At 35.9% G+C, this 20,215-nt stretch overlaps 1 pseudogene; it reads right to left on the bottom strand.

Moving 5' to 3' along the window:
- Positions 1–1,023: 1,023 nt before the first annotated feature.
- Positions 1,024–18,892, bottom strand: LOC127835640 (cysteine protease ATG4A-like; annotated as a pseudogene).
- Positions 18,893–20,215: the final 1,323 nt, after the last annotated feature.

Here is a 20,215-nt window from a genome sequence, read left to right as displayed (position 1 = left end):
GGTTCGTGTATGGATAAACATCAATTAAAATCGGAGAAATAAAGCGTTTGTAATGCTTGTCGTCGATAGTTTAGCAAAAAGCATGTATTGTCAACATAGCGTTAAAACTAAAGGGTGTGCGTATGTATTTAAAGTTTATCAGGTCCACCCGAGCCTTAGGCTACGTGACATGTGGACCCAAAGTATTTCCCAGCACTCCTGCATAATTAACTTGCCACATTCACGAAAGTTGGGACTAATTATAGATAAAATATCCAGCTTCTTTTCCGGATTGCAGTTTAAATTAACCATCAAATGCAATAGCCTGTGTGGTGTCGTGATTGAGCGTCAGCTTTAAGCTTCAGGTTTTTCATGAGTTCCCGAGTTCGAGCCCAGGGTAATAAATTTATTTTTATTTTATTTTTTTTAATATTTTAATTATTTAGAACGATCCCAAATATTGCAGTTTTGTCAGTATTCATTATTTAACATTTGTCAAAAAATACGAAAACTGTGAATAAGACTTTTTTAAACAAATCTGTTATAAAACTTCAGAAAATAATTTCACCCGCATCGAGAAAAATAGCCTTAGGAGATATCCAAAAGGTGTCGCTTCAGATATGCCTTTGAATCCGTATACTCTAATGAGGAGTCATAATGACCGCTCAGGCTGGTCTGGAGCGACGCTGGCCGCATATGAGATAACACACATTTTCAACATGGCATTTTTGCACGACTCGGCTCATTTATAATACGATAAGTTTTTGACGAAGTATTAATTTTCATCACCAATTAATAAAATTAAATATTTTAAACAATTAGTTTTATTTTCTCGGTTTTTAGAGTATTAAATGTCCTTTATTCAAAGAACACGATGAGCATTTGTACAACAAAACAACAGAGCAGGCCATACATCCCTTGAACATGTAAAAATAAGTCCTTATACTACGAGCTGTGCCTTATTTGCTAATGAACCTTATTTACAAACCAACGACGTTCATATTTGATTTATCTCAGCCTTGGCGCAGACAACTTACAACGCGTCTACGCCTGCGACGGTTTCGACGTCAACATCGACTCCATCAAGGCAAACTGGACTGACACAGGGGCCCGGATATACGCGAGCGCGTTATTAGAGCCGCCAAGAGGAACAACCTGAAATATCCCAATTGTGTCAATGCTATGTAGACGTATATCGTCCCTTAACAGCCAACACAGCCTATGCGCATGTTCAAAGAGTGGTAAGTGTGGTATGCACAGGCTGAACTGGGACGACACCTTCCGCCTTAATAGATTGTCACGTTTAAAGAAAATATATTTTTGACGAAAATCCTGTCTTGGTGGAAAGTGTCACTTTACGCACATGCATTAAGTCCTGTTTTCTCAAGTATTCCATTATTTCTTCAGCGCTAGACCGGGACGAAGCCAAGTGTTGCTCCTACGACGAGGTCAACGACTGCATACTTGACCTCTCGAGTGCAGATGTACCGGGCGTTTATCGCCATTGCACCGGAAGCAAGTCGTGCTCGAAGCAGGTCACATGGATGCAGATAAACAAATGTTTGCGCCAATAAGTACATGATGTTCCCAACCAAATGTGAACCGAGTACTATTGTTACTCCCAAGTACACTGCGTTTGTATCTTGATACAACTTTAAAGAAAATATTCTCGAACATTAATGTTCGAAATTTCAAGTTGATATCTTCAGCCGTTGTTGGGAAATTAAAATTATACAAGAACATATGAACAACGAGCATCAGAATATGCAATATATCATATTCATATTATTTATCGAAGATTCAAAGTAATTTTTAAACAATAAAAACGCATCTTCATTTCATAGAACTAGATCTCTATATCCTTTCAAATAATTGTGCGTCTAAGATTTCACTTTCGTTTCAATTTCGTAACGGTTTCGCGTAAATTATTTTCACTTCCCATTATATTAGAAGCAGACAAACCTCCGATGTGCGACCCGTCAGCCACCAGACTGAGTAGCGCGACCTCTTACATAGCAGACGACAATTATCAGGAAGTAATTTTCCACTCCGGCTGCTGCGCATGCGCGTTTGACTCATCCGCGACTTCCGCCAAGATACAGATTAGCGTCATGGATATGACGTTATACGACGAGGCCTCCGATTGCAAGCAGAAGCTGTATGTGGAAACAAATTGAATCCACACCGCGTATAACTGTTCACACAATACTAACTGTACGTGTAAGACGTTTATGGCGGTGGTCAATACGGCAACAGTGACGTTGAAAATGGAGTCAACATCATTGGGCACGGACGTCTATCAGTGAAAGCTACAGGTACGGTGGGCGATACAAGTGGAGAAAATATGGATACAACTAAAGATTTATTGAAGTGTTGATTGCTAATATTTATAGATCATTCACTGGGGGAGCGAGATCGCGATATTATTGTCGTGTTCTCGCATCGAGTTCTCGCATATAAGACCTTTGAAAAAAAGCAAATGCGAGAAAACAAGATCACGATGCGAAGATACGAGATTACAATACGAGATCGCGATATTAATATCGCGATCTTGAATCGGTGTTTCGCGTACTCGCATCGTGATCTCGTGTTCTTGCACCTTGATTTCTCTTCTTCGCATCGTGTACTTGCGATAACGTTTATCTAGGTAGGATTTCCATGCGGAAAGAAAACATAAACTCAGCAACGGAGACACGATCGAAATTTGGTTAGTTGTTATATTCAAAATTGATACACACTTTAAATTCCTTTAACAATAAATATCAACAGTATCGATAACAGGAAATATCACTTCTCCATCATCGGTACGCATGAAACATAGCATTATAGATATACTGATTCAACGCGTGCAGTAGTAACACTACAGAAAGCTATATCGAGACTGATTTCAGATAACCAAAACATGCCTTTAACTCTGCAATTAAAGCAATCTTCACATTTTATTGATTTGCTGTTTCTTAAATATTTTTCAAAATTAATTGATTTCGGACAAAGAGCAATACCGTTATCATACACTATAACGATGACAAGCGTCACTTTGGTCATTCTATTCCGGTACTTGACCAGGTAACTAAGATACATCAGTTTATTGTAACGTACTAAAAACGCATTACCTACAATAACATTAAAGATGGATGCATACATGTGTATAATAGTACATACACGTACCATTATGAACAAATTATCATACGATCACGAAAATATCCCGTAAGAAACACGTGTATTGGTAAATATATGCTTGAGCTGTCCTCCATATGCAAGACCTCATTTTAAAACATAAAAATACAACTATAAATATAATATAAGGTTCAATTATATATATATATTTTACTGTTTGTAATATTAAACAGTTGTTTACTGTTCCCTTGGAATTACTGATGCTCTCTCCTCGACTGTAAGTGCATACAAGAAACATTATATAACAGTAAATTAAACCGACTGTAGCGGTCGATCTGTTGCCGACATGACATCAATTGATTTATATTCCAAAGAAACCGCGAATCGGCAGTTGATTGAGGAAACAAAAACACCACCATCAAGATAACCGCCCGTGCAATCGCAATTGTCTGCAACCAGTGGACAGTGCCCCGCGCTAAGGCTGCTACCCACGAGACTCCAAAGCCGGTATCGAACATTTAACGGGAAGAAATTGCACGGGTTCGAACCCTGATGTCTGCGTTAATTTGTTTTCAAAATGTAAGAAAGCTTTTCAAGTATTTGCAACCCTGTTGACCAATTCCTCTGTTAAGACGTCTGTAATAATTGCTTTCTATATAATAAAATGTGTTTTGGTAAAACTTTTCTAATTGTAAAGGCTTCACATTAAAATGACAATACTAATAATATCTCAGCTATGTGACCACAGTAAAGCAGAGGTTTTGGTTTCATTGAAAAGGTAAGTGCAATATGTATTTAATAAAATCAATGAAAATTCACTCAGTGTTGTGTTGTGTTATTGTGTTAAAAATATCATCAAAATCATGATTTAATGAGAGGATTCAATTTGAATTCGTTATTTATATTCACTTCCCATTATATTAGAAGCAGAAGAACTTCCGATGTGCGACCCCTCAGCCACCAGACAGAGCAGCGCGACCTCTTACAAAGCAGACGACAATTATAAGGAAGGAATTTCCCAATCCGGGTGCTGCGCAGACGCGTTTGACTCATCCGCGACTTGCGCCAAGATACAGATTAGCGTCATCGATATGACGTTAAACGACGAGGCCTCCGATTGCAATCAGAAGCTGTATGTTGAAACAAATGGAATCCACACCGCTTACACCTGTTCACACAACACTTACTTTACGTTTACGACGTTGGTCAATACGGCAATAGTGACGTTTAAACATGACGTCAACAGCGTTGGGCGCGGACGTCCGTCGGTGAAAGCTACTGGTACGGTGTGTGATACAAGTGGAGAAAATATGGATACAACTCAAGATCGATTAAAGGATTGATTGTTAAAACTTAGAGATCATTCACCGGGGGAGCGAGATCGCGATATTATTGTCGTGTTCTCGCATATATGACCTTTAAGAAAGGAAATGCGAGAAAACAAGATCACGATGCGAAGATACGAGATTACAATACGAGATCGCGATATTAATATCGCGATCTTGAATCGGTGTTTCGCGTACTCGCATCGTGATCTCGTGTTCTTGCACCTTGATTTCTCTTCTTCGCATCGTGTACTTGCGATTACGTTTATCTAGGTAGGATTTCCATGCAGGAAGAACACATAAACTCAGCAACGGAGACACGATCAAAATGTGGAGTTTGATTAGTTGTTATATTCACAATTGATACACCCTTTTAATTGCTATAACAATATATATCAACAGTAACGATAACATAAAGTATCACTACTCCATCGTCGGTACGCATGAAAACATAGCATTATAGATATACTGATTCAAAGCGTGCAGTAGTAACACTACAGAAAGCTATATCGAGACTGATTTCACAATACCAATACATGCCTTAAACTCAGTAGTTACAACAATCTTCACATTTTATTGATTTGCTGTTTCTTAGATATTTTTCAAAGTAATTGATTTCGGACAAAGAACAATACCGTTATCATACACTATAACGATGACAAGCGTCACTTAGGTCATTCTATTCCGGTACTTGATAAGGTAACTAAGATACATCAGTGTACTTTTACGTACTAAAAACGCATTACCTTTAATGAAATTAAAGATGAATGCATCCATGTATTTAAGAGTATATACACGTGCCATTATGAACAAATTATTATACGATCACGAAAATATCCCTTAAGAAAAACACGTGTATTAGTAAATCTTTGCTTGAGCTGTCGTGCATATGCACGAACTCATTTTAAAACATAAAAAATACAACTTAAACTATAATATAAGGTTCAATTATATATTTATTTTTTTAAGGTCACTATAACATCACATATATTTAACAGTAAGCAAATATTGCATATAACAAACATAATACAAACATTCACAACATGCTTTTGAAGCAATGCATTGATATGCAGGGCTGATTTTTAGTGCATACATACATATACATAAATTAACAAAGAGAAGTCTATTACATGGAAGCAACACATAAGTATGCTTTTTTCATTAATATGTTATTAATACAAGATAACTTTTGTTTTTCTCCCGTATGTTTGCAACTGTATTCAATATTTAAAGCCCAGTTTCATCAATGTCTAGCTATTGCTTTTGGGTATTCAACTTTGTTTATTTTTCCACCATAAAAATATCTTATCTTTTTAGTTATCTCACCCTTTTTAAATGAAATATAATATTATAAGCTTATTCAACAATGTGTACAATACAGTGATATATTTGGAATAGTACACTGCTTACATACAATATTGAACAAGTCAATAAGCTAGTCCAATTAATGTGAGAAATACCCCTGTGTATGAGCGTAAAAAACACTGTTAAATAATAATTATATCATACATGAATTATACTTGTTCAGTTATTTTCACTAGTCTTGGTCAATTATTAACACAGTGTTTTTTCACCATTTTTGGAATGGGGTCAGGTCCCTTTGGATTGAGAAATATCGCGTCATTTTTACTAAAATTGGGAAATTAAGGTTGTTGATTTTATGCTTACAAATACTTTGAAATTGATAATAAAAGTGATTTAAATATTATATTTTCTAAAATTCAACTTATAAAGGTAGACTTGGAGAATGAAATAATTCACCAGTTTAGACTTATTAAAAAAATTCTTCTTTTTTGGAAATCTTCAAATGGGAATTTTAAGGTCCCATTTGGGAAAAACATAGACTTTTTTCCATTGGGAATGGGTCCCCCTAGGGACCCAAATTTGAACAAAAATAATGTAACAACAACGTTAAGTCCGCAAAAGATTGCAAGGATTCACATCATTGTATGACAATGTGAGACTATAACATTGAAACATAGCACAACAACTTTAACTTGAATTTCAACTTGCACTCAAACATTAACCTTAGTACAGCAGGGGACATACTCATGCTTCAAGGTAGGTTAAAGTTATAGTTATAGGTCTTAGTCAGTGAACGTTCATAATCCTGAACACATATGTTAAGTTTCAATATCTGTACTAGAAAAGATATATGGAGCAGCTGAAGTACATACAAACATTAACAAGAATTTTCTTAGTACATAAACGGGCATAATTCCACTCAATTACAGGTTTGTGTTATGGAACTTGGTCAGTGACCTCACACATGTACCCCGAACTCATGTGTGAAGTTTGAATTATTGCCTGTAGTGAACACTGTGATATGGAGATTTTCAGCATGTACCTTGACCAGAGCAAAAGGCGGACGCGGTTGCAGACATTTGGGTGAGTAGTATAGCTCTGACTATTCCGTGAATAATCAAGCTTAAAATGCAAATGTCATACTTAAACTGCAAGGAACAGAGATGTGCAAATACTAGTAACAAATGATGCTATGAATAACATATTTTTGAAACAGTTTGTCCACAAATGCTTGTTATGGAATCCACAAACATACCTCCATCTTAAATGCATATTGCATAATAATGATAATTCAGTTCTAGTTTGTACTATTGTTCAGGTTTTATTAAATCCAAAGTCCACTGAACCAATTTAACATAGACGAATCTGCTTTTTGCTGTAGAATGTTGTTCAATAATCAACAATTTCAAAGTCATCCTCACTATCACAGGCTGGTTTGTCAACGACATAATACTCTGAAAACAGAAAATATTAGAGTATTTAACCCTTTCCCACTCAGAAGCAAAGTGAAAATGGCTATGTGCAAACAGCATAAAACCAGAACAGCCTGCGATTAACTCGCAGTCTGTTTAGGTGTTATGCTGTTTGCTGATTATCAGTATCTAAGGTTTGGAAATGAAGCCTCAAAAACTAGAATGTGGTAAGAAAGGTCTTTAATCAAATATAACTTTCTGAGGGACTACAAATGCGTGAAAATACGCATCTAAGTCAGGTAAAGGAATAATACAACATTATGTCCTGAGAACTTGTCTCAGTCACTCTTGTAGTGTCAAGTAATATGAATGCTATTGTACACACCAACATTGATGTAAACTAAACAAAATAAGCCATGCTCTGGAAAAACAGTGCTCAATTCATCAGCGTACAGTGTCATCCCAGACAAGCCTGTGAATTCTGCACAGGCTAATCAGGGAAAACACTTTCCGCTTAGACAGGATTTTTGTTTTGAAGAGACTTCACATCACCCAGGATCGGCTGTGAAGTTGGGGAGTCAGACTCCTTTAGATAGACAAATCTGGTAAATCCTTGCTCTAAAAAAACTGGTCTAAACGCATAAGCGTAAAGTGTCATCCCAGATAAGCCTGTGCGAAATGCACAGGCTAATCAGTGACAATACTTTTCCGCTTTTATAGTATTATTTCATTTAAATTATTTCTCTTGTAAGCAATAATCCAGATTAGGTGGAAAGTGCAGTCCCTGATTAGCCTGTGTAGACTACACAGGCTAATCTGAGACGACAATTTACGGACATGTATTAAGTCCCATTTTCTCAGAGCGCTGCTCAGTATGCTCTCATTGGACTTCATATTAATGTGCATTCAATACAGAGGTTTCTCTTCGATTGACATTGTTTCCATTTTGTGACAAATTGGCGACCAAATTTTATAAAATGTTTTTTTTTTACTAATGGTCACCAAAATCCTATACAAAAATACGCAAAACTATACCCCTTGGATTGGCCGAGGACTTGAGAGCGTAGTGCTCATATAATACTTGAAATAAAGATGTAGACAGTACCCTTAGGATTGTCCGTGGCTTTGAGCGCGTAGGGCTCGTAGGGTGGCCAGTGTAGGGGCCTCTCTTTGTGAAGTTCAAACATGGCCTAAGTTTGACGATTCGTCACAAACTGCCTCAGGTCACCACAAAGATCCTCAAAGTCTGCTTCTGTGCCACAGTAAAATCCCTGGAAAAAAACACAACCATAAAATTATAGTGTTTCTATAATCAATTAAATCAAATTTTGCTATATATATATTAAAATTTTTTCTCACAGTAAAAACAGTAGGGAACAAGGGATGTGTTCGTCAGAAACACAATGCCCCCTATTGCACCGCTTTAAAAAAAATATTATTTTTTTTACCTTTGACCTTGAAGGATGACCTTGACCTTGAACTTCCACCACTCAAAATGTGCAGCTTCATGAGAACGATGCTTTGAAATTATTTTTTTTTCTTTGACCTTTGACCTTGAAGGATGACCTTGACCTTGAACTTCCACCAATCAAAATGTGCAGCTTCATGAGATACACATGCATGCCAAATATCAAGTTTCTATCTTCAATAATGCAAAAGTTATGGCCAACGTTAAAGTTTTTTTTTCGGACGGACGGACAGACTGACACACACACACATACACACATACTGACGGACAGTTCAACTGCTATATGCCACCCTACCGGGGGCATAAAAACGCAACCATAATGCTTCTCAGAAATCAATAAAAGAACATTTAGATATCATAAAATTTGTTTGTATTGAAATTGTCCTATTCTACTGGATTCAACTTGTGTTGAGTCTTGTATATATGCACTGCTTTCAGAGTTGCATATCAGATTTTTTGTAATATGTTTGCTAGGAAAATTACTCTAGGTATAACATGTGAGTGTTGTTGTAATAATTGTAAGATATAAGTCAACAATAATCTTAACTAATAAATCAGTAGGTAGTTGTAATAAGAAACAGTTGTTTTGTAAATTGATTAAGTTAAATGCAATTTTGTCAAAATGCCTTTTTGTTGAGTTTTTTTTGGAGTTGGATTAAGATTAAATGAAAATATTCTGGTGTTTTAAATGAGACCATTAATAATTGTCAAGATAAAAAATGCTTGATTATATCTTATACAAAACCAGGCCAGTTTAACTGTACCAGGCATTTCAATACATTAAACTCACACGTGCGTAAAGTGTCCTCCCAGATTTGTCTTCACAGGCTTATCAGTGACGACACTTTCCGCCTAGGATTTATACTAAGAAGAGACTTACGAAAAATTCTCTTTAAGCGAAAAGTGAGGTCCCTGAATAGGCTGTGAGGACTGCACAGGCTTTATTAAGGACAAAACTTTATGCAAATCTTTTCACAAGATCAAAGCTTTTTTATGACTGTTGTATCCATGACTAACAGGGAGTGTTCTTATTAATGCTATAGAGGGGTCTAGATCCAGTACAGTGAAGATTCTTACTAAAGCTATAGAAGGATCTAGATTCAGTACAGTAAATGTTTTTACTAAAGCTATAGAGGGATTTAGATCCAGTATTCTGAGTGTTCTTACTAAAGCTATATAGGGGTCTAGATCCAATACAGTGAATATTCTTACTAAAGCTATAGAAGGATCTAGATCCAGTGCAGTAAATGTTCTTACTTAATCTATAGAGGGATCTAGATCCAGTTTTGCGAAATGTTATTACTAAAGCTATAGACAGATCTAGGTGCAGTAAAGTGAATGTTCTTACTAAAGATATAGAAGGATCTAGATCCATAACATTGAATGTTCTTACTAAATCTATAGAGGGATTTAGATCCTGCATTGTGAATGTTCTCACTATAGATATAGCTGGATCTAGATCCATAACATTGAATGTTCTTACTAAAGCTATAGAGGGATCTAGATCCAGTTTTGAGAATGTTCTTACTAAATCTATAGAGGTATCTAGATCCAGTATTGTGAAATGTTCTTACTAAATCTATAGAGGATCTAGATCCAGTACAGTGAATGTTCTTACTAAAGCTATAGAGGGATCTAGGTGCAGTAAAGTGAATGTTCCTACTAAAGCTATAGACGGATCTAGATGCAGTAAAATGAATGTTCTGACTAAAGCTATAGACGGATCTAGGTGCTGTAAAGTGAATGTTCTTACTAAAGCTATAGACGGATCTAGGTGCAGTAAAGTGAATGTTCCTACTAAAGCTATAGACGGATCTAGGTGCAGTAAAGTGAATGTTCCTACTAAAGCTATAGACGGATCTAGGTGCAGTAAAGTGAATGTTCTTACTAAAGCTATAGACGGATCTAGGTGCAGTAAAGTGAATGTTCCTACTAAAGCTATAGACGGATCTAGGTGCAGTAAAGTGAATGTTCTTACTAAAGCTATAGACGGATCTAGGTGCAGTAAAGTGAATGTTCTTACTAAAGCTATAGACGGATCTAGGTGCAGTAAAGTGAATGTTCCTACTAAATCTATAGACGGATCTAGGTGCAGTAAAGTGAATGTTCCTACTAAAGCTATAGACGGATCTAGGTGCAGTAAAGTGAATGTTCTTACTAAAGCTATAGACGGATCTAGGTCAAGTATTTTCATCCTTGAGGAATACTGACAGTGGTACGACTCGTCGCTGATGTTGAAGTCATCTGCCTCTACGACCATCTGAGTTGTGTGAGGGTCCAGATAGACCAGCTCATCTCTTGAACATGGGAGAGAATCAACGTGGGACCAACAGGAGCATAATTGAGACCAATATGAGCAATTAAATAAGCCGTGTTCTTGGACAATTGGGCTAAATAAAGTGAAAAATGTTGTCCAAGATTAACCTTTGCAGTGAACACAAACTGATCAGAGACACCATTTTCTGCTGTTATGTTATTTTTGTTTCAAGGAAGTCTCTTCTTAGTGAAAATCCAGTTTTAGGGCAAGGATCATCCCAGATTAGCCTGTGCGGACTGCACCGGTTCGTAAGGCATGACACTTTACGCACATGCATTAAGCCCAGTTTTCCCAGCACGAGGCTCAAGGCGATATGAACACAAGAAACAAAATTGGGAATATAATCTAATGGGCTATAGGAACTTGAAAATTGACCATATGAACATGAGCATGGGCATTAGAAACAAAATGGGAATAAAATCTAATGAGCTATAGGAACTTGAACATGGAATATATGAACATGAGCATTAGAAATGAAATGGGAATGTAATCGAGTGAGCTATAGGATATTCAAAAAGGGCAATATGAACATGATTTGAACATTATAAATAGACTCTTCATATTTCACATTTATGTAATTATACTATATAATTGGAATACATTTTATTTCCAACACACATCATACTGAAACTTAACAATGAATATGTAATGTTTGTAGCCTGATACCCACCCATATATCCTATAAACCAGTGTGTGTGGTTAGGCTTTCCTCCTATCATTCCTTTACTCTGTTTGAGACTCAAACACTTCTGAAAACCCAATTATACTTAAATTTACTTTAGTAATACAAAAATTGTGCTCCGTGAAAAAATGGGTTTAATGCATGTGCATAAAATGTCGTCCCAGATTAGACTCTGCAGTCCACACAGGCTTATCAGGAACGACACTTTCCGCCTAAACTTGTTTTTTGCTACGAAGATACTTTCTTTTAACGAAAAGTATCATAAAAGCGGACACTTTACACACATGCATTAAACTCCTTTTTCACAGAGCACGGCCCAAATGTATGTCGCACTTTGTATTGGCATATAACAGAGAATCAGTCTTCTTTAGTAAGAAAACACAGAGTTTTATTAAAATTTCCCCCACCCCCCTTCTTACAGGCATGGCATTATTACTCATGGCTAAATTCAAGAGCAGATAACTGAGGAAAAAGTGGATGACTTCACATGAAAATTGTGTTATATGTTAACCATATTCATAGCTAAGTTCAAGTACACATAACTCAGGATCCTGTGGATCATTGGGCATGAAAAGTGCTTGCACATCTACACTTTGTTGTAAGGGCATATTTCAAGTGCTTGCACATCTACACTTTGTTGTAAGGGCATATTTCAAGTGCTTGCACATCTGAACTTTGTTGTAAGGGCATATTTCAAGTGCTTTCACATCTGAACTTTGTTGTAAGGGCATATTTCAAGTGCTTGCACATCTACACTGTGTTGTAAGGGCATATTTCAAGTGCTTGCACATCTACACTTTGTTGTAAGGGCATATTTAAAGTGCTTGCACATCTACACTTTGTTGTAAGGGCATATTTCAAGTGCTTGCACATCTACACTTTGTTGTAAGGGCATATTCAAGATTCAGTTTAATTGCTTGTGAAATAAGGAAGAAGTTAAAATACAATATGCTGACAAACCGACCAACTGATCGACTGACAAGAGCGGCTCCAATATACAACTCCCAAGTTTGTTTGCATGGGTATTAAACAAGGCCGCAATTATACTTTACAGAAATTGACTTTTGCATGGGTAATATTCTAATAGGAATAAATCATTGTAATATAAAGTTACAATAAATATTCCTTCTATTAAACTCAAATAAAATAAAACTTATTAAAATGGCGGTTTGTAATTCTTATAATGAAATTGAAATCCCCTGAAAGCCCGGGTGGTTCCGATAGTTTAAGGTACTATAATATCATTATTACTTTTTTATTGATTTTCTAAGTTGTCCAATTCAAAAATTCAACACAAATACATGGGAAAATGACCAAATTAAATTCCTGACAATTCCTATTTTCCAAAATCGAAAATACACAAATTGATGTGTGAACTAAGAAGTCCACTTTTTGAAAAACCATGGAAATTCATGCCAAGGAATTTAAATGATTTCACAGTATAAACCTTAAATTATTATTTTTTAAATGTTAATAACCTTTAAACTTTCAACATAGACCACATTTGTGTCAGTGAGTCCCAGTCTTAGAGGTATAAACAGCAGTAAGGGCTTCCAGGTCCCCAGGTCCACGCTGCGGGGGGAATGTTCACGGGGGGAGTTGAGTGAAGATGAGCTGGTGTCACTGGACGTCGCGTAGCTGATGTAGTCCCTATCCTGCCTACGCTGACCAGCCTGGTGACGTTTGGAACCCTGTCGTATCGAGCACTGACTGAGGTCATACCCGTGTTTGCACTTACATAAACATTCTGTGAATAATAAGAGGGAACAGGGATCATTTTGGTTGAATTTAGGGCCGAATAAAATAAGATATATGTATATTTTTTGGTAAATAAAATGCAACATTCAGTTAATATCCCTTAGCAACTCTATGGAACCTTAGTTAATGTATTATGTAATATTGGAAACAATGTTAAAGTATTTGTTAGTTCAAAATAAAAATACAGTCAATCTTGTGCTTGCGACCACTTGAATTAAGCGACTTTTGTCTTATGCGACCACTTTAAATCCTGCCCGAGCGTTTTAACTATATTTTCATATTGTATTAAGCGACTTTTGTCTTACGCGACCAGCGACCGCTGATTTTAGTGTTTTTTGATGCCCAAGTCTTGAATTAAGCGACCGCGTTAAGGTAAAAGTGGTAAATCTGTTGACCGTTCAGGGACAAATCAGTGATAATTGCTGATCTAAGCAGATAACATGAACGATTACAGCTTTGTTTTGTTTTCACACCAGCCATTTTCCTTTGTCTCGATGACCGGTCCTAACCGGTGTTAATGCTGACTGCGTATCAATTTTTTTGTGTCGAATAATACAGTGAGGTATTGCCAACAGTCTACGGGTTAAAGAGTTTACTATCTGGGACGTTAAGTGGCAAATTTTATCTCCGATTTTATTGCAGAAACAATGCGCCGACGCGACAAACATTTTCACAGTGATCTCGAGAGGTGTAAAAAATAAACTATTAATCAGTAACATGTAGCAAAATCTGGTCATTAAAAAATGTAATTGTTATTATGCTAATTAGTGTGTGTTAGCAAATTTTCCAATCAGGCGTGTTTATTTAGTTTTCAATCAAGGTGTTTTATTTATTTCCCTATGACCCATAATCGAGTCGGATATATATATAAGCTTACAAGCAGAAATTAAAATGTCAAAACGGAAAGTATTAACGTTAAATGAGAAAATTCGGGTATTGGATGTGTCTAACAGTAAAAGTGCACGTAAATTTAAACGCGAATGAGTTTGGAATCGGAAAAACCCATTCTCCGTGCAAACCATTTACTTTGTATTTAGAATTAGAGAGAACAAATACAACTTAATTTAAGTAAAAAGTTGTTTTATTCATTTTATTTATATTTAGATTCATTTGATTACAAAAGCTGAAATCGCTGTGTCAAAAGGAGATAAAATTATATCTGGATTTAAAGTCATGAAGTTTTAACTATTCAATTGTTAAATGAACAATTTGTATTGGAAAAAAAAACACTTTATATTGGCATAAAAAACGCTTTAAATTCATTTACAAGTAGAGATCATTTAGAATACTAGTATCATCAGTATGTAGGAGACTACAGAAAAATAGGTTCATAGTGTTAGGTTTGACTGGATCATTAGTCACATGAAAGCTGCACCATTTTTTTGTAAAATCGCTTCATTTTTTGTGTGGGCAGAATTAAAGAAAACAATTTCAAAGACACTACCAATTACCTCATCAATAACCTATTAAGGCTTTGGTTATAAAATAAAGCTTATTTTAAATAGGCAATATGTTCTCATGAAATTTTTCAAATTAAAATGCAGACGTACTTTAACTTGAATTTAGGGCATTATTTATCATATAGCCTGACAACAATTACCTGATATTTACCTTCATGCATTAATGTATGAAAGTCCCATTATTATGAATACATGTACATAAGTTTTCAGTACTGGACGAGGGTTCAATACCTAATTGATTATCCAATTACCTATCTTACTGTTATACAGTCATTCAGCTCAATAAAAGCGTGCACACAGAAAAAAGAGTGTAGGACACAATTAAATCATGTAATGTTTGCTAATTCCATTCAAAAGTATCAAGTAAGCCCTTTACCACTAAGGTGCGCACTTTGAAACAGTTGTGGTCCCTTAGAAAATCAAATCGAAGAACTTTCTCACTAGATTAAAGTTTTGAAGCCTTTATTGCCAACCCTTAGGTACTGATGCGCAGCAAGCAGCATAAAACATGAACAGCCTGCAAGTCACTCGCAATCTATTCTGGTATTATGCTGGTTGCACATAGCATATTTTGATTTGCTTCTGAGCGGGGAAGGGTCATTACTAAGTACATTAAGGGAGACAACTCACTTATATCATCCATGATGACAGAGTTATCCATGGTCACATGAACTGCCAGTGAACTCCACTCATCATAAACAACCAGCTTCCTGCAAATGTAACAGTAATATAATAAAAGAGAAAACAAAAACTAAAAGGAGAGATATGATTGTCAAAATTCGGTAGGCTTAATTAAAAGCAGATGACAAACTAGCTATACAATATAGAAGTGACTTTTTGTTTGCTTTATATTTTACAGCCTGTGTCTTTTGGATGAGGAAAAATAGCGAGGTAAACCATGAAATTGGTGAAAATGAAAAATTATAAATACAGTACTGTAATTACTCTAAGCTTTTTGACACTTAAAAATAATTTATTTGTTTCGTGTCCAAAAATTTAAGTACATGTACACACAATATTTTTTAAAAAGGTGTCCAAACATCAAGAGACAAAACAATTAAGGACACCGAAAATTTTGAGACTCTCTTAAAATGTTGCATGGATGATCAAATCGAGTATGAAATGTGTATTGCGTCCATTGTATCAACAACTAATAGCACATTCGTGTAAATTACCACGCCACATCTTAGCTACCTTTTACCTAAAAAGGTTAAGATACAAAAGTAAAAATATAAAACATACTACCTTCTTCAAACCATATCATTTCATATGATGTTGGGTGAAACCATTGTGTATTACTGGTATACATGATTATTTACTTAATAATGCCCGGCTGTAAAAACCTATGATCCAAGTGTTACCAGATAAGTGAAAATAAGGCAGACATTTGGTTAAATAGGGCTGATATTAACATACTATGAAAACCAAGAGATGTGTTTGTCAGAAACACAATGCCCCCTAATGCGCCGCTTTTTGCTCTTTTTTTTACCTTTGACCTTGAAGGATGACCTTGACCTTGACCTTTTACCACTCAAAATGTGCAGCTCCATGAGATACACATGCATGCCAAATATCAAGTTGCTATGTTCAATATTTCAAAAGTTATTGCAAAACTTTACTGTAAGGTTAAAGTTTTGGGACAGAATGACAGACAGAAAGAAAGAAAGAAAGAAAGAAAGAAAGAAAGAAAGAAAGAAAGAAAGAAAGAAAGAAAGAAAGAAAGAAAGAAAGAAAGAAAGAAAGAAAGAAAGAAAGAAATAAAGAAAGACAGGCCCAAAACAATATACCCCCGATCTATCGATCCGGGGGCATAAAAATTGAGTCATTAATTATGAAACAAGAGGGCCAAGATGGCCCTAGTTCGCTCACCTGAGAGGTTCATTCAATCTTTACCAAATGTCAAACTTTAAAGCACTTGCCCCACAGTGGCAGCCCTGCCATAAATGATTACATGGCCCATTTGAAGTCCAAAACTAGGTCAATGTCAAGGTAAAAATTAAGAGATTTGGGCGATTAAAGAGTGTTTAAAGATAACACTTTAAATCTTCACATAATGCATCGTCTGGTGAGCCAGGACCTCATAAATTGGTAACACACACAAACAAGAAAACTGTTAAGATGGAATGAAAAATACTTAAAAGAAATTCCCTCTGATATGACTTACTTCAGCACCTGCGCTACTGTGTTAGGTCCAAACCACTGCCCGACAGTTTTTCCTTCAGAAACCCCCATAGAAGCTGAAACATAAGGAGAGTAGATATGTTGTCTGGTTGTACCATGCTATTCAAAGATCCTCGAGTTGAACAGTAACATAGATGCAGTAGGGCTTTATTTTCCATTTGGAAAATCAGTTTTTCACGATAATCGCGCGATCAACATGACCGGGTCGGCTGTGAAACGGAACGGCGTGGGTTTAAGTCTATACCAGATACAAAATGGCTGACATTTCCGCATGTCCGGCCGGCCGTGTTAAATTGGCTAAAATGCAACTGCTGTGCAGCCTTCACAGAAATATTTTGTGGTGTGTATATCCCAAATTATATGTTATTTATGATATCTGATTAGTATATTACAGTATACTTAGTATATTACAATATACTTAGTATATTATAGATTACTTTGTATACTTCATAACTCGCTTAAATATTTTAAAGCCTTTAATCCATGGTGTAGTTACTGCCTGGACAAGCTGAATATCACAGGTTTTTTACCTTTGCCCTCTATGATCTTGCGCTACAAATCTCTGTTCTTGTGCCTGACACACCACCTTTTAGGAGGCAAACATGTGTACCAAGTTATTTAAGACTAGTTCAATCCATAAAAGAGTAATGGCCCGGACAAAAAATCTGACGGACTGACTACTATAGTGCACCCACACCTTCAGTTCTATAGGACACCAACACCTTCAGTTTTGGGTCCTAATAAAGGACCATTTTTCTAGGTGTCATTGAAGTAATGGTATTAAAGGAGGAACAACAGCTGGCATGTCGGACGGAAAGTGGTCAATTTTATTTGATACAAATTTTATTTAATAAATATACAATCTGCTACAATGCAACATGATTTAAAGAAGAGGACAGAATAATCAGAACCCCAAAGAAAAATGCTTTGCAAAACTAATATTTAGGGCTGTTGAAATTCGCATTAATAAAAAAAAACTTCTTAAGTGGGTCCAAATAGCAGAAAAAAATATTCTAAAGGGGGTTCTTTTTTTGTAAATTAACTTCTCAAGGGGGTTGGTTCATTTTGAAAGTGCCTTCCAGGGGGTGGTATAAACAATTTACAATGACAATAACTGATCATTTATTAATGGGCAGTCATTTGTGTAATAAATTTATCAACCATGGTTATCATAATAAATGTTTAACATCTGCAGTTGCTATACCAATCTGATGTATTGAGAAGTAGGAGTTTTTCTTGTCCATGAACATTTCCAGGATACGTCTGTAGCGTACATCTTTACTGGATGAACTGTGCCAGCGCCAACCTGGGGAAAGACATATCGTTGAAGAAACCAGTAGTAGCATTTATCTGATAAAGGTTTAAGATTGCTGTGGCATAGTGGATATGGTGTCCGCCTTGCGACCTGGAGATCCAAGTTGGATCCCACTGTGGGAGCGTTCTTTCAATAATCCCCATAGACACCAAGTACTGGTTCTAGTCCAAGGAAATGGACTTGAGTGCATTTCAAATAAGCCAAAGGCTTTCTATACAATCAAGCTAACATAAATAGGTTTAAACTAAACTAAAGGATTAAACTAGAGCTTGTCATAGAAATATGAATACCTACCAATTCTGCAAATCCATTGGTGCATAATGGTACAACGTCATTTATAAGTACAGCAAAATACTTCACTGTAATACAGAGGAATGAAGTGATATTGTGGGGAAATAGTTAAAATAATATCATGCAAACAACTAGAATGAGCTTCATTTTTTGTTGATAGAAAATTCAATATCAGTTTTTATCAATACCTCTGCCAAGATGTCTGTTGACTAAAGCTTGAGCCAGCATCATTTGTCCACATCTCAGCATGCAGCCCCAGCCAGTATCACACGAAAGACCTGTACCGCCTGAGTCATGGGACGCACACAAAGATCAGTTTGATTTTACGCTGTATTTAAGCCTGCATCACGCAAAAATGGGCCTTATGCCATTTTCGGCCATCATAGGAGCAGACGAGCTTGCTCATGTGCTCAGTCTGTACAGGAGTTATGCTGTCTGCTATAAAGTCGTGCAAGGTTTCGGGGCCTCAGTAGCAGACAGGGTTGCTCCTGACCCAACTGCTTGAATTTTTAACAAGAGGGCCAAGATAGCCCTAGATTGCTCACCTTTTTTTACAAGGCCTTGTTCATTGCTTAGTTGAACATTCAGTACTCTAGAGCATATTAAATTGGTTCTCTTCTGTTTACTTTTGCATTGTGAGCATACGTTTTAATTATGATTGAGTACTGTCTATTTGCATGGGTTTTTTGGACATTTATTTTTAACCAAAAGATGCTGGCTGTGCACACCTTAAATTAGCAGATTCTGAAACAATTTTCGTATTACATGTATTTACAAAATAAAGGCGGCACGTTTACTAAACTATATTATGTTACTCATAATCTAATATTTTTGCTTTTTGTTTGCATCAGTGACAGAAGTACCATCAACGTTTCGAACATGGCCAACGTGACAGACCTGGTCAACGTTGATGTTCAAAGGTGCACATTAACGGATGAACATGATCAAACATCTACACTTTTACATAATCCTAATTCCATTTCTGCTTCTGGTGCAGACGAACGGTAACTTAAATTATAATATACCTTTTATATATTTAAAATTTTGAGTTAGCATACCGTTTTTATGATTTCGAGTCTTCCAAATGGCGATTGTCGTACAAACGAACTTATTAAAAAGTTTTAGTTGATTATTCTTAATAATGATAATATCTAATTGAGAATAGTCTAAACATAAATGTGCTGGATATAGGCTTCGCTTAAACTTTAACTTAAAGAAATGCAATCATACCCACTTGATTTAGAGTCTATACATATTGTCAGTGTTATATAAAACTTGTAAAACCTACAAAATGTAATATGCAAGACAATCTATATATAAATAAATAATGTGACAGTATGTAAAATATCTTAATTATCTTTAAGCAAATGTTTTAAAAACGAACAAATAACAACGGAGCTGTTATTTATTGAGTTTATACTTTTTTATTTAGAAGCAGTTTCAAGTCAACGTTTTATTCTCATAGCACCCAAATAGCAAGTTTCTGATTTCACAATTAAAACATACAGTGACAAGTGCACTCATTTATTAACATGTACTTTGCCTAAAATGTATTAAAAAATTTCCATTTATAAAATGTTTTGATTTGAAATAATTGGGATTTGT

This window comes from Dreissena polymorpha, chromosome 6, assembly GCF_020536995.1.
Source record: "Dreissena polymorpha isolate Duluth1 chromosome 6, UMN_Dpol_1.0, whole genome shotgun sequence".
NCBI lineage: Eukaryota > Metazoa > Mollusca > Bivalvia > Myida > Dreissenidae > Dreissena > Dreissena polymorpha.
This window is presented reverse-complemented; position numbering and strand designations above follow the sequence as displayed.